The sequence below is a fragment of the Oncorhynchus gorbuscha genome, linkage group LG26 (assembly GCF_021184085.1).
Source record: "Oncorhynchus gorbuscha isolate QuinsamMale2020 ecotype Even-year linkage group LG26, OgorEven_v1.0, whole genome shotgun sequence".
Taxonomy (NCBI): Eukaryota; Metazoa; Chordata; class Actinopteri; order Salmoniformes; family Salmonidae; genus Oncorhynchus; species Oncorhynchus gorbuscha.
The window spans coordinates 36,765,738-36,781,054 of NC_060198.1; the positions used below are offsets into that span (position 1 = coordinate 36,765,738).

Genomic DNA, 15,317 nt, shown 5'->3' on the forward strand with positions numbered 1-15,317 from the left:
AAAGCCAAGACAACACAGGAGTGGTTTCGGGACAAGTCTCTGAATGTCCTTGAGGGCATATTAATTGAAGACATATTATCTTCACACATATTTTAGATGCTTGTCACTGACAGACACATCTCAATCAGCTAGACATTTTGCCGTTCATGTTACCCAATTCCGTGATTCCCAAATAAGCATAGGCTTACACACTTGTGATTTGAAACTATCCATAGCAATTTTTTTTAAACAAGCTAATGATCCTGTGTGGCTAAGTCATGTCTCTAGTGAAGTATTTTGAATATTTTTTATTTAGACCGTAGTAATTATTTACTGAGGAAAAATATAAACGCAACATGCAGAGCATCCCAAACATGCTCAATGGGTGACGTTTCTGTTGAGTATGCAGACCATGGAAGAACTGGGCCATTTTCAGTTTCCAGGAATTGTGTTCAAATCCTTGCGACATAGGGCCATGCATTATCATGCTGAAACATGAGGCGATGGCGGCAGATGAATGTCATGACAATGGGCCTCAGGACCTCATCACGGTACAGTACCTCTATGCATTCAAATGCCATCAATAAAATGCAATTGTATTCGTCATCTGTAGCTTATGCCTGCCCACACCATAACCCCACCAGAGTGCCACCATGGGGCACTCTGTTCACAACGTTGACATCGGAAAACCGCTTGCCCACACGACACCCTACACGTGGTCTGCGGTTGTGAGGCCAGTTGGACGTACAGCCAAATTCTTTAAAATGGCTTATGGTAGAGAAATTAACATTAATTTATCTGGCAACGGCTCTGATGGACATTCCTGCAGTTAGATTGCCAATTGCACGTTCCTAGAAAACTCTAGATTTGTGGCATTCTGTTGTGTGGCAAAACTGCATATTTTAGAGTGACCTTTTATTGTCCCCAGCACAAGGTGCAACTGTGTCATGATCATGCTGTTTAATTAATCAGCTTCTAGATATGGCACCCCAGTCAGATGGATGGATTATTTTGACCAAGGAGAAATGCTCCCTAACAGGGATGTAAACAAATTTGTGCACAACATTTGAGAAAAATAAGCTTTTTGTGAATATGGAACATTTCTGGGATCTTTTATTTCAGCTCATGAGACATGGGACCAAAACATTTGTTTCATTTATATTTTTGTACAATGTAGTAGGCCTCGCCTATAGAAAGCTTATGGGATCCTCCTCTTTTTAATATAGGCCATCAAAACTCTGTTTTCATAGTATAGCCTGTAGAACTTTTGTACAACATGAGCTTATATGAACACAATATATTCCGCTCAATTTCTGAATGCCAGGGCTCTCGTGTAGTGTTTGATTTGATTTTCAATTGCATTTGCATTGATAACAGAGTGATTAGTGTGACAACAGAGCGCTGAGTACCAGGCCATTAACGACTGGCCGTTAGCAAGTATGGTAGGCTGCTAATGACTATCAGCACTCAGTTTGGAGAAGCCTATATACCTCAACAGTCACGTGGAATTTGACTGTGGTCATGACTCGTGACTGCCGGTGTGGCGGTTGGTTCAACGTCATTTCATTGAAATAACATGGAAACAACGTTGATTCAACTAGAGTGTGTCTAGTGGGACAGTAACAGCCCTACTAACAACTTTCCCCCCCTGGCCACTTCCCCAGCACTCAAAGGTCCTTTCAGATGTCTCCACTCCAGGCCTTACTCTGAGGAGGCTTGTAGAAGATGAAGGGACCTCTAACCACCACTTCATGTTTTTTGGGTTGTACATGGTTGTTGTAACAGCGACTGTTCCATTTATCTCTAGTGGGTATTGCCATCCCTTTATAGTTTTGAGGGAGGTGGGGAGATCAGAGGTAATGAAAGTATTTTTATACCCTCTCCCAAAGTCTGCATTTGCAAACTATTTATTCAGGAACATCTTGTTATTGTCATGAAACTGGTGTTCTTAGCAAAGACAATATTGTGTTGCCTGTAACACCATAGGTGTTTTCGTTTGGCTTCTTGTTTTTTGAATTGTATTTTTACCCATTTTCCTTCCCAATCGTAGAATCTAATTGGTAGTTAGTCTTTTCCCATCGCTGCAACTCCCGTATGGACTCGGGAGAGGCGAAGGTCGAGAGCCCTGCGTCTTCCTAAACATGACTCGTTTTTGCTTCTTTATGGACCTTTTTCAAGGTCCTTCAATCAATTTGTGGGGTCATTTGCCAGTCTAATGATTTGATAGTAACCACTGTCATGTTGACGGCTGGTGAGATTGGAAGTAAATAACACAAGGCCGTTGTGTCAGCAGCAGAGCTATATTTACCTGCTCACGTTTGTGGATTAATACCGTGGAGTGGAATGATCTCTGTTTTATCCTTATGAGGTCAGGTGACGTCTTGCTGAGGTATCTGCTTAATTCTTCTTGTTTGGAGTGGTTACAAAAACAAGCATGAACAGATTCAATATCTCAGACTGTGTATGTTACATGTTGAAGGGTCTCTTATAAGTGGTAATACAGTAATGGTCATCATGCAGTACGTACAATGCAACATTTGGGAGTAGGTATCCTACAACAAGGGACAATTCAAACCAAGGCCATAAAAATATGTACAAATTAAATACATTTTTCCCAATCTCTTTATTTGATCAGGTGGGGAGAGCAAAGAACAGACATAATGTTTGCTTTAGAGAGAAGAAGCAGGTTGTAAGATGTCATGTCAAAGGAAAGTCGATTCTGTAACAAACCGTCCTACCAGTAACCACCATCATCACCAAGCTCTGACTCAAGGCAGACGTTTACTAAGGTGACACCTAGCTGCTTCTAAGAATGTCAAGTAAAGTTGGAGCTGTGTTTTGAACATAGGCAGACACCTCTTTCTGACTGTTGCTCCTTCAATGGGACCAACGTGATGCTAAAGGTGTAGGGGAAGAGGTGATTCACTTTCAGGTTTTCTTTCATCACATAGCAATGCATTGTGACTGGAGAGGGTTGACAGAGAGGTACAAAACAGATGCCTCTCTCCATTGCTCTTCAGATTGAGTAGCCATGGTGCACACATCTTCACGACAAGACATTTATGTTCTCTGACATTTGGTCAAATATTTATGGGTTCAAGCGATTCATTTTAAACATATTTCTTATCCGTAGCTCCTTGTTTCAGTCAAAAACAATATTTAAGTCACTTTAGGAATGTGAAAGATTAGCAAAAACATCCTACCATTTAAAGTGCATAATTTTAAAGTTCTGCCTCTTCTTTAAAAGCCGTTATAATTTACTCAATGGACACATCTGTATAGCCCTATTTGACAATCAAAGAAAACTACTGTGTTTTGAGGCACGGAACACATTCCAACAGTTTTACATTGATCATTGGCCTACTTTAAGCCTTAAGAAAACATCCAACTCTACAAAACAAGAAACCCACAATAAACTAAGATGTTGTTCTGTAGATTCAGCTCCACCAAGATGTGATTGGTTGAGGTTTCATTCCCAGAAATGGAATTCTCCTGCCTCAAGAAGGAGGAGGGAGGCCTCCTGGGACAATCCTCTGCTGAAATAACATTAGAGGGATCTGCAGGACAGATGGGGGATTGAAGATGTGATAAAAAAAAAGATTCTTGTTGTGCTGGCCTGCCCTGGCCTGTTATTAATTCCAGATGCTTTCCACATGGCAATGCACAGTCTCTGAACACTGGAGAGACAATGGCGCCAGCTGCATCAATTCCAGATGACTGAGATGGAGCTGCTGCTGTTGTCTGTAACATATCCATTTTGGGGTTTAGGTTATAGGATGTTTGCCTGTCAAACTAGACTGGAAAAATACCAAAAGCACAGGAGTTAACATGTTAGCAAGGAGATTCAATCAGCAGTGGTATATTCAGAGGTGGAAAACTACTCAATTGTCATACTTGAGTAAAAGTAAAGATACCTTAATAGAAAATGACTCAAGTAAAAGTGAGACACCAAGTAAAATACTACTTGAATAAACGTCTAAAAGTATCTGGTTTTAAATGTACTTAAGTACAGTGGTGGAAAACGTATACTTGTCATACCTGAGTAAAAGTAAAAATACATCAAATTCCTTATATTAAGCAAATCCGAAGACACAATTTCCTTATTATTAGTATTATTTTTTGACAGCCAGAGGCACACTCCGCCACTCAGACATCATTTACAAACTAAGCATTTGTGTTTAGTGAGTTGCCAGATCAGAGGCAGTGGGGATGACCAGGGACGTTCTCTTGATAATTCTGTGAATTGGACCATTTCCTGTACCGCTAAGCATTCAAATTGTAATGAGTACTTTTGGGTGTCAAGGAAAATGTATGGAGTAAAAAGTATACTATTTTCTTTAGGAATGTAGTGAAGTAAAAGTTGTAAAAAAAAATTTAATATCACAGATACCCCAAAAACTACTTAAGTAGTACTTTAAAGTATATTTTACTTACTGTAAGTACTTTCCACCACTGGGTAAATTAGCCCTCATGAAAAAGTACTTTTGAATTATTACACAAAACCTATTCGTGCAGTAGTGACTATGTAGAGACTTGTAAGGATTGTGTAGATTATGCACTACTCAAGATAGACAAGTAGAGTTTTGTAGTGTTCAGCATGAAAACAGTAGTGATTACAGTAGTAATCAGATAGAGCTTTTTTACTACATGATGCATGTAGTAAATATGTAGTCAAAATTCTACAGCTTTTCTACACAGGCTTTTCAATGGTAATCAGGTATAGGTTTTACTACTTGATGTTGGTAGGAAATAAGTCATTTCAACACTATTGCCAGATTACACAGGCTTTTCGCAACCGCAGATGAAGGCAAAACAGGAAGTAGTTGGTTGTTGTTGGCTAGCTACTGTTCTTGACAATTCCGAATGTAATCATCTTCTATCCTTCATCATCCTGTCTTTCATAGCCTTTATGCTGGCACCATCTGTAAGTTTAACTTTGTTTGTGTTTTCTGAATAGTTTCATGTTGTTGTTTAGCAGTTTATATAACTTTTTACCACATCAAAAAGATTGCTTGCCAAAACGGTGTTGTGTTTAGCCTAGTTGTTTGCTAGCCCCATTGGAATGTAGCTATGTAGCCTCTGTTTTCGTCATGCTAGCTAATAAGTATGCTTGTATGTAAATGTTTTTCTGTGTTGTCTTATATGACCTCTGATTGCAAATGATTGATAATGGCATATATTCTGTTGTCTTTGGTGCTTGTCTTTATTTTCTAAAATATTGTGTGGTGTAGAAACGTGGCTGCAACAAAAAAGAGAATCGTATTTAAAAACCTCTTAAGGATCGGACCCTTTTTTTAAATGTTCACCTTAAAATGACATACCCAAATCTAACTACCTATAGTTCAGGCCCTGAGGCAAGGATATGCATATTCTTGATACCATCTGAAAGGTAACACTCTGAAGTTTGTAGAAATGTGAAGGGAATATAGGAGAATATAACACATTAGATCTGGTACGATCATCTTTGAAATGCAAGAGAAAGGCAATAATGTATTATTCCATCCCAGGTGCAATTTAGATTTGGCCACTAGATGTCAGCAGTGTATATGCAAAGTTTTAGACTGATCCAATGAACCATTGCATGTATGTTACATTTTTGGATCAAGACTGCCCAAATGTGCCTAATTTGTTTATTAATAACTTTTCAAGTTCAAAACTGTGCACTCTCTTTAAACAATAGCATGGTATTCATTCACTGTACTAGCTACTGTAAATTGGACTGTGCAGTTAGATTAACAAGAATTTAAGCTTTCTGCCAGTATCAGATATGTCTATGTCCTGGGAAATTTACTTGTTACTTACAACCTCATGCTAATCGCATTAGCTTATGTTAGCACTACCATCCCGTGGAAGGGACACCAATCCCGAAGAGGTTTAAGTAGCAGATACCCAAAAGCTCAGTAGTCATCAAGGAAGAATTATATATTTACTTGAATAGGAAATATGTAGTGTTGACCAGTAGTGAAACGTCTCAATGTATCACTCATTTACTACTTACATTTCTAAATCACTACTGGTTTACTACACATCTCAATAGCAATCAAGTAGTAAACCAGTAGGTTTTGTGTAGATCTCAGGTAGTAGTAATGAGTAGTAATTCAGTAGTACTTTTCCATTTCTGGTGTTTAAGTTTGAGACATAGAATGCAGCCATTGAGAGAACTCACCAGATGTGTAGCCATCAAGGTGAAGACCTGTCTTCAGTTCGTGTCTGGAAGAAAAGAGGGTGCAGAAAAGCTTACATGCGGGGGGACATAAATCATTTATGGAGATATCATGCTATGAATAAATGAATAAACTCACGTCTCTTCATTTGAAAAGACCCGCCTCAGATCTGAGAGCTTCTACGCACAGTAGGGTGAAAGTTCACACTAAAACAATAAAGCCTATTTCATTCATCCCGAGTCTTTTGTGTGTGTCCCTTTATTGACCCATATTTATGAGGCCCTGCATGACTCCATTGAACTGGTAGGCTTGGGGAGGTAATGCATTTATAATAACCTTCCACAGAGCTGATGGATTGTTGTTCTGCCACTAAATCATTTAGTGGGAGCAGCGTAGGGGTGAGTACTTGAAAGCTAAATGTGGAACGGGCATACATCTTCTCACTTCATGCATCTCCACTTCTGCCACATGTTCCATTTTCCCTCCCTCTCTCTTCCCCTCCACCTCTTGCATTCCTTTCCACATCTTGAAATATCAGACAGCATTCAGTTCTGTAGGCTACTTGTTATTTTACTTTTATGTACCATGTAGACTGTAGACTAGAGCTACATCTGCTGTGAGGGTTGTTCTTTTACTTTGATGTACCATGTAGACTGTAGACTAGAGCTACATCTGCTGTGAGGGTTGTTCTTTTACTTTGATGTACCATGTAGACTGTAGACTAGAGCTACATCTGCTGTGAGGGTTGTTATTTTACTTTGATGTACCATGTAGACTGTAGACTAGAGCTACATCTGCTGTGAGGGTTGTTCTTCTACTTTGATGTACCATGTAGGCTGTAGACTAGAGCTACATCTGCTGTGAGGGTTGTTCTTTTACTTTGATGTACCATGTAGACTGTAGACTAGAGCTACATCTGCTGTGAGGGTTGTTCTTTTATCCATGTAGACTGTAGACTAGAGCTACATCTGCTTGGGGGTTGTTTTTTACTTTGATGTACCATGTAGACTGTAGACTAGAGCTACATCTGCTGTGAGGGTTGTTCTTTTACTTTGATGTACCATGTAGACTGTAGACTAGAGCTACATCTGCTGTGGGGTTGTTCATCTGTAGACTGTAGACTAGAGCTACATCTGCTGTGGGGTTGTTATTTTACTTTGATGTACCATGTAGACTGTAGACTAGAGCTACATCTGCTGTGAGCTTTGATGTACCATGTAGACTGTAGACTCTACATCTGCTGTGAGGGTTGTTCTTTTACTTTGATGTACCATGTAGACTGTAGACTAGAGCTACATCTGCTGTGAGGGTTGTTCTTTTACTTTGATGTACCATGTAGACTGTAGACTAGAGCTACATCTGCTGTGAGGGTTGTTCTTTTACTTTGATGTACCATGTAGACTGTAGACTAGAGCTACATCTGCTGTGAGGGTTGTTATTTTACTTTGATGTACCATGTAGACTGTAGACTAGAGCTACATCTGCTGTGAGGGTTGTTCTTCTACTTTGATGTACCATGTAGACTGTAGACTAGAGCTACATCTGCTGTGGGGGTTGTTATTTTACTTTGATGTACCATGTAGACCGTAGACTAGAGCTACATCTGCTGTGAGGGTTGTTCTTTTACTTTGATGTACCATGTAGACTGTAGACTAGAGCTACATCTGCTGTGAGGGTTGTTATTTTACTTTGATGTACCATGTAGACTGTAGACTAGAGCTACATCTGCTGTGAGGGTTGTTCTTCTACTTTGATGTACCATGTAGGCTGTAGACTAGAGCTACATCTGCTGTGGGGGTTGTTATTTTACTTTGATGTACCATGTAGACTGTAGACTAGAGCTACATCTGCTGTGAGGTTTGTTATTTTACTTTGATGTACCATGTTCTTTTACTTTGATGACTGTAGACTGTAGACTAGAGCTACATCTGCTGTGAGGGTTGTTCTTTTACTTTGATGTACCATGTAGACTGTAGACTAGAGCTACATCTGCTGTGAGGGTTGTTCTTTTACTTTGATGTACCATGTAGACTGTAGACTAGAGCTACATCTGCTGTGAGGGTTGTTATTTTACTTTGATGTACCATGTAGACTTTAGACTAGAGCTACATCTGCTGTGAGGGTTGTTATTTTACTTTGATGTACCATGTAGACTGTAGACTAGAGCTACATCTGCTGTGAGGGTTGTTCTTTTACTTTGATGTACCATGTAGACTGTAGACTAGAGCTACATCTGCTGTGAGGGTTGTTCTTTTACTTTGATGTACCATGTAGACTGTAGACTAGAGCTACATCTGCTGTGAGGGTTGTTCTTTTACTTTGATGTACCATTTGGACTGTAGACTAGAGCTACATCTGCTGTGAGGGTTGTTCTTCTACTTTGATGTACCATGTAGACTGTAGACTAGAGCTACATCTGCTGTGGGGTTGTTATTTTACTTTGATGTACCATGTAGACTGTAGACTAGAGCTACATCTGCTGTGAGGGTTGTTATTTTACTTTGATGTACCATGTAGACTGTAGACTAGAGCTACATCTGCTGTGAGGGTTGTTATTTTACTTTGATGTACCATGTAGACTGTAGACTAGAGCTACATCTGCTGTGAGGGTTGTTATTTTACTTTGATGTACCATGTAGACTGTAGACTAGAGCTACATCTGCTGTGAGGATTGTTCTTTTACTTTGATGTACCATGTAGACTGTAGACTAGAGCTACATCTGCTGTGAGGGTTGTTCTTTTACTTTGATGTACCATGTAGACTGTAGACTAGAGCTACATCTGCTGTGAGGGTTGTTCTTTTACTTTGATGTACCATGTAGACTGTAGACTAGAGCTACATCTGCCGTGAGGGTTGTTATTTTACTTTGATGTACCATGTAGACTGTAGACTAGAGCTACATCTGCCATGAGGGTTGTTCTTTTACTTTGATGTACCATGTAGACTGTAGACTAGAGCTACATCTGCTGTGGGGGTTGTTATTTTACTTTGATGTACCATGTAGACTGTAGACTAGAGCTACATCTGCTGTGAGGGTTGGAGCGAGTGGTCGCATCTGCACTTCGCTCCCGCGGGTAGTATAACTTTTTCATTATATTTCATTATAGCACAACGGTTTGATTTGTCTAATCTTAGCAATTTCTTCTCAGCTAGCTACATAGCCGTCTTTGTATCAAAGATAATTGCGTAATTATCGTATTTCGCCGTCCTAACGTAGTCTTCACTAGCCAGCTAGCTAACGTCCACTGATTAGCTGCACTGGAGAAACTATTACACTCAACTGAACGACTTGATTAGTGTAGTGTTAGCTAGCTACATAGCTGTCTTTGCTGTCTTCGTATCATCGTATCCAAGATAATTGTGTTGTTTAGGTTTAGAGTGTGTAGTCTTAGAGTGATTATCTTAATTTACCGAGGTTAGCTAGCCAGCTATTTGTCGTCCTTAACGTAGGTGACTCTGCTAGCTAGCCAACGCTAGCCAACGTCTTCTGTATAGAACTCAACAACCCGGTCACATTCACAGGTAGTATCACATTTTCACTTCATTTCATTACAGTACAACGGTTTGATTTGTTTGATCGTAGCTAGCTACATAGCTAGCTACATAGCCGTCTTTGTATCAAAGATAATTGTGTAGTCTAGAGCGATTTTCTAGGTTCGCTAGCCAGCTATTGTCGTTCTTTTAACGCAACGTAACGTAAACAACACTGCTAGCTAGCCAGCTAGCCCCCGAATAGCAACACTGCAGAAACTATTACACTCAACGGAACGACTTGATTAGTGTAGTGTCAACAACGCACCCACTGCCAGCTGGCCTACTTCAGCAGTACTGTATCATTTTAATCATTTTAGTCAATAAGATTCTTGCTACGTAGCTTAACTTTCTGAACATTCGAGACGTGTAGTCCACTTGTCATTCCAATCTCCTTTGCATTAGCGTAGCCTCTTCTGTAGCCTGTCAACTATGTGTCTGTTTATCCCTGTTCTCTCCTCTCTGCACAGACCATACAAACGCTCCACACCGCGTGGCCGCGGCCACCCTACTCTGGTGGTCCCAGCGCGCACGACCCACGTGGAGTTCCAGGTCTCCGGTAGCCTCTGGAACTGCCAATCTGCAGTCAACAAGGCAGAGTTCATCTCAGCCTATGCCTCCCTCCAGTCCCTCGACTTCTTGGCACTGACGGAAACATGGATCACCATAGACAACACTGCTACTCCTACTGCTCTCTCTTCGTCCGCCCACGTGTTCTCGCACACCCCGAGAGCGTCTGGTCAGCGGGGTGGTGGCACCGGGATCCTCATCTCTCCCAAGTGGTCATTCTCTCTTTCTCCCCTTACCCATCTGTCTATCGCCTCCTTTGAATTCCATGCTGTCACAGTTACTAGCCCTTTCAAGCTTAACATCCTTATCATTTATCGCCCTCCAGGTTCCCTCGGAGAGTTCATCAATGAGCTTGATGCCTTGATAAGCTCCTTTCCTGAGGACGGCTCACCTCTCACAGTTCTGGGCGACTTTAACCTCCCCACGTCTACCTTTGACTCTTTCCTCTCTGCCTCCTTCTTTCCACTCCTCTCCTCTTTTGACCTCACCCTCTTACCTTCCCCCCCTACTCACAAGGCAGGCAATACGCTCGACCTCATCTTTACTAGATGCTGTTCTTCCACTAACCTCATTGCAACTCCCCTCCAAGTCACCGACCACTGCCTTGTATCCTTTTCCCTCTCGCTCTCATCCAACACCTCCCACACTGCCCCTACTCGGATGGTATCGCGCCGTCCCAACCTTCGCTCTCTCTCCCCCGCTACTCTCTCCTCTTCCATCCTATCATCTCTTCCCTCCGCTCAAACCTTCTCCCACCTATCTCCTGATTCTGCCTCCTCAACCCTCCTCTCCTCCCTCTCTGCATCCCTTGACTCTCTATGTCCCCTATCCTCCAGGCCGGCTCGGTCCTCCCCTCCCGCTCCGTGGCTCGATGACTCATTGCGAGCTCACAGAACAGGGCTCCGGGCAGCCGAGCGGAAATGGAGGAAAACTCGCCTCCCTGCGGACCTGGCATCCTTTCACTCCCTCCTCTCTACATTTTCCTCCTCTGTCTCTGCTGCTAAAGCCACTTTCTACCACGCTAAATTCCAAGCATCTGCCTCTAACCCTAGGAAGCTCTTTGCCACCTTCTCCTCCCTCCTGAATCCTCCTCCCTCCTGAATCCTCCTCCCCCTCCCCCCCCTCCTCCCTCTCTGCAGATGACTTCGTCAACCTTTTTGAAAAGAAGGTCGACGACATCCGATCCTCGTTTGCTAAGTCAAACGACACCGCTGGTTCTGCTCACACTGCCCTACCCTGTCCTCTGACCTCTTTCTCCCCTCTCTCTCCAGATGAAATCTCGCGTCTTGTGACGGCCGGCCGCCCAACAACCTGCCCGCTTGACCCTATCCCCTCCTCTCTTCTCCAGACCATTTCCGGAGACCTTCTCCCTTACCTCACCTCGCTCATCAACTCATCCCTGACCGCCGGCTACGTCCCTTCTGTCTTCAAGAGAGCGAGAGTTGCACCCCTTCTGAAAAAACCTACACTCGATCCCTCCGATGTCAACAATTACAGACCAGTATCCCTTCTTTCTTTTCTCTCCAAAACTCTTGAACGTGCCGTCCTTGGCCAGCTCTCCCGCTATCTCTCTCTGAATGACCTTCTTGATCCAAATCAGTCAGGTTTCAAGACTAGTCATTCAACTGAGACTGCTCTCCTCTGTATCACGGAGGCGCTCCGCACTGCTAAAGCTAACTCTCTCTCCTCTGCTCTCATCCTTCTAGATCTATCGGCTGCCTTCGATACTGTGAACCATCAGATCCTCCTCTCCACCCTCTCCGAGTTGGGCATCTCCGGCGCGGCCCACGCTTGGATTGCGTCCTACCTGACAGGTCGCTCCTACCAGGTGGAGTGGCGAGAATCTGTCTCCTCACCTCGCGCTCTCACCACTGGTGTCCCCCAGGGCTCTGTTCTTGGCCCTCTCCTATTCTCGCTATACACCAAGTCACTTGGCTCTGTCATAACCTCACATGGTCTCTCTTATCATTGCTATGCAGACGACACACAATTAATCTTCTCCTTTCCCCCTTCTGATGACCAGGTGGCGAATCGCATCTCTGCATGTCTGGCAGACATATCAGTGTGGATGACGGATCACCACCTCAAGCTGAACCTCGGCAAGACGGAGCTGCTCTTCCTCCCGGGGAAGGACTGCCCGTTCCATGATCTCGCCATCACGGTTGATAACTCCATTGTGTCCTCCTCCCAGAGCGCCAAGAACCTTGGCGTGATCCTGGACAACACCCTGTCGTTCTCAACCAACATCAAGGCGGTGGCCCGTTCCTGTAGGTTCATGCTCTACAACATCCGCAGAGTACGACCCTGCCTCACACAGGAAGCGGCGCAGGTCCTAATCCAGGCACTTGTTATCTCCCGTCTGGATTACTGCAACTCGCTGTTGGCTGGGCTCCCTGCCTGTGCCATTAAACCCCTTCAACTCATCCAGAACGCCGCAGCCCGTCTGGTGTTCAACCTTCCAAAGTTCTCTCACGTCACCCCGCTCCTCCGTTCTCTCCACTGGCTTCCAGTTGAAACTCGCATCCGCTACAAGACCATGGTGCTTGCCTACGGAGCTGTGAGGGGAACGGCACCTCAGTACCTCCAGGCTCTGATCAGGCCCTACACCCAAACAAGGGCACTGCGTTCATCCACCTCTGGCCTGCTCGCCTCCCTACCACTGAGGAAGTACAGCTCCCGCTCAGCCCAGTCAAAACTGTTCGCTGCCCTGGCCCCCCAATGGTGGAACAAACTCCCTCACGACGCCAGGACAGCGGAGTCAATCACCACCTTCCGGAGACACCTGAAACCCCACCTCTTTAAGGAATACCTAGGATAGGATAAGTAATCCCTCTCACCCCCCTTAAGTTTTAGATGCACTATTGTAAAGTGACTGTTCCACTGGATGTCATAAGGTGAATGCACCAATTTGTAAGTCGCTCTGGATAAGAGCGTCTGCTAAATGACTTAAATGTAAATGTAAATGTATTTTACTTTTATGTACCATGTAGACTGTAGACTAGAGCTACATCTGCTGTGAGGGTTGTTATTTTACTTGTATGTACCATGTAGACTGTAGACTATAGCTACATCTGCTGTGAGGGTTGTTATTTTACTTTGATGTACCATGTAGACTGTAGACTAGAGCTACATCTGCTGTGAGGGTTGTTATTTTACATTTATGTACCATGTAGACTGTAGACTAGAGCTACATCTGCTGTGAGGGTTGTTCTTTCTTAGGGTCCACCTCATTGCTCTTCATGTAGGGCTCCTCATTGGTATCATCAACATTGTGCCTGAAATGGGAGATGAGGGACATTCATCAATCCAGTATTGTTGATGTTAGCACATATTGAAGCTTCATTACAATTCTTGACTTGTCAGTAAGACTGATAAAACTATGGATCCTAATTTGATATAATCAGATAATGAATATGTGTCCATGCTTTTGAGCTTGATATGTTGCTGTAGCCACATGAAATTGTGTGCTGTTGCTGTGTGAGTGGTCATGCAGGGCCAGGGGGGCTGAGAGGATTGCACTTAGAGTCAATTAGCAGCCCTCTGCTCAAGAGCTCAGATGCATTTTTCTTTATTCATCCCTACATTAGACACAATTTTGTTAATATATAGTCCCTCTGTCCGGGACACTCAAATTAGTATGATATGTTGCGTTTTGTGTGGTTACATAAGACAGAAGGTTATTTAAGGAGGGAGGTATAACATGAACGTCTACCAACCCAAAGGTTGTGTGGACTAAATTTCATCATCTGTTGAAATAATTAACATTCAGTGCTATTGAGACATTTGCCATAATTTTCCATGATGGGCGTGAGAACACTTTCAAACAGTACACAAATCCCATGAGAGAATTCAATGGCAGTATCAAAACACACTACCATTAACAGTTCTGATGCACTGTGTGACATAACACTGTGATGCAAGAGGAAAGTACAAAGCAACCAAAAACTAAAAATATCGAACCAACCAAGGTACATTTCACAAAATCTGTCAACCTTACCTGTACATGTGACCAGATACATGTCTCTCTGGGTACTTTCATCTTGTTTTTCCCTCAAGAAGTGAACGTGACCAGAGCAAGAGGCAGAAGATGAGAAAGAGTAAAAACAAGAGTACTTACGGTTTGACTCGGTTTGAGAACTTTCTGTATAGGATGACAGCAATAGTGGTGAGGACCATCGTAGTGGTGCACATGGTCCTATCACATGTATCCCGTCTTGGGATTGCAGCTGGGTTCGAACACTGGGACCATTCCTCACAATGAGGGAGAGTAGAATGATTCCTGTGGCTCTCAAGCTAGTGGAAAGATTAGCCAGTGGGATTAGCTCAGATCAGGGGAAGGCCCTGTTGCAGGGGCAGGAGGTAAACGGAAAGTAGTGTTTGTGGTCTGAGCTCAACCTTTCAATCCTCCATCGCCACTAGTGTAGCTTTACAGGGGCACTATGTGCTGTGGCCATTCATGTGGTGTGGGTTGAACTAGCACTGCAATGCTATCATGGACCCTGATTTTGCTGTAGTAGCATACTCTCATGCTTAAAGTCATAATGAGTGTTTTGTTTTTATTGTGTAATGTCTCAGGGCTTTGATAGAGTAGAGTGTGTAGCCTAAATTAAACAAATGCATGCACTTGTAGAATCATTTATGTAATGAAAACCTAGATTAAGCCTTCATCTTGGGGACAAAGCATAGCTGTCTTAATGTTTGTGTGTTCATGTTCATGTCATTGTTTTCAGTGTCAGATTCGGCATATATGTAAATAACATATCAATAGTAGTTCTATTGCACCTTCATAGAAGTCATGGAGTAATCCAGACTCATTATACTAATGTATTGTTACTGCACCTTCTATTGTGTAATGATATCTATATACAGTAGGTTGGTATGGGGGAGCACATACGGTACACAAGTCTTTATTGTTGCTGGCGTGAAAGGCCACATGTGCACTTGTGTTCCCACAACAATCAATGATGTGCAGGGAGAGGTGGTTGGATTCAGAACCGAGCAACACTCTCTCTGAGTGTCTCGTGACATGGGAGGTATAAATACCTTCAGGCCTCCTGCTAATCCACCTATCG

General features: G+C 43.0%; 1 long non-coding RNA gene across 2 annotated transcripts; it reads right to left on the bottom strand.

Moving 5' to 3' along the window:
- Positions 1-2,583: 2,583 nt before the first annotated feature.
- LOC124016368 lies at positions 2,584-14,587 on the bottom strand. 2 transcript variants are annotated; one of them, XR_006835348.1, is made up of 4 exons: positions 14,363-14,587; positions 13,412-13,520; positions 6,146-6,189; positions 2,584-3,720 (listed from the first exon to the last, which is right to left on the bottom strand). It is a non-coding gene; the product is annotated as an uncharacterized LOC124016368 (long non-coding RNA). The 2 variants fall into 2 exon arrangements; XR_006835347.1 differs by having other exon boundaries at positions 2,584-3,776; positions 14,363-14,586.
- Positions 14,588-15,317: the final 730 nt, after the last annotated feature.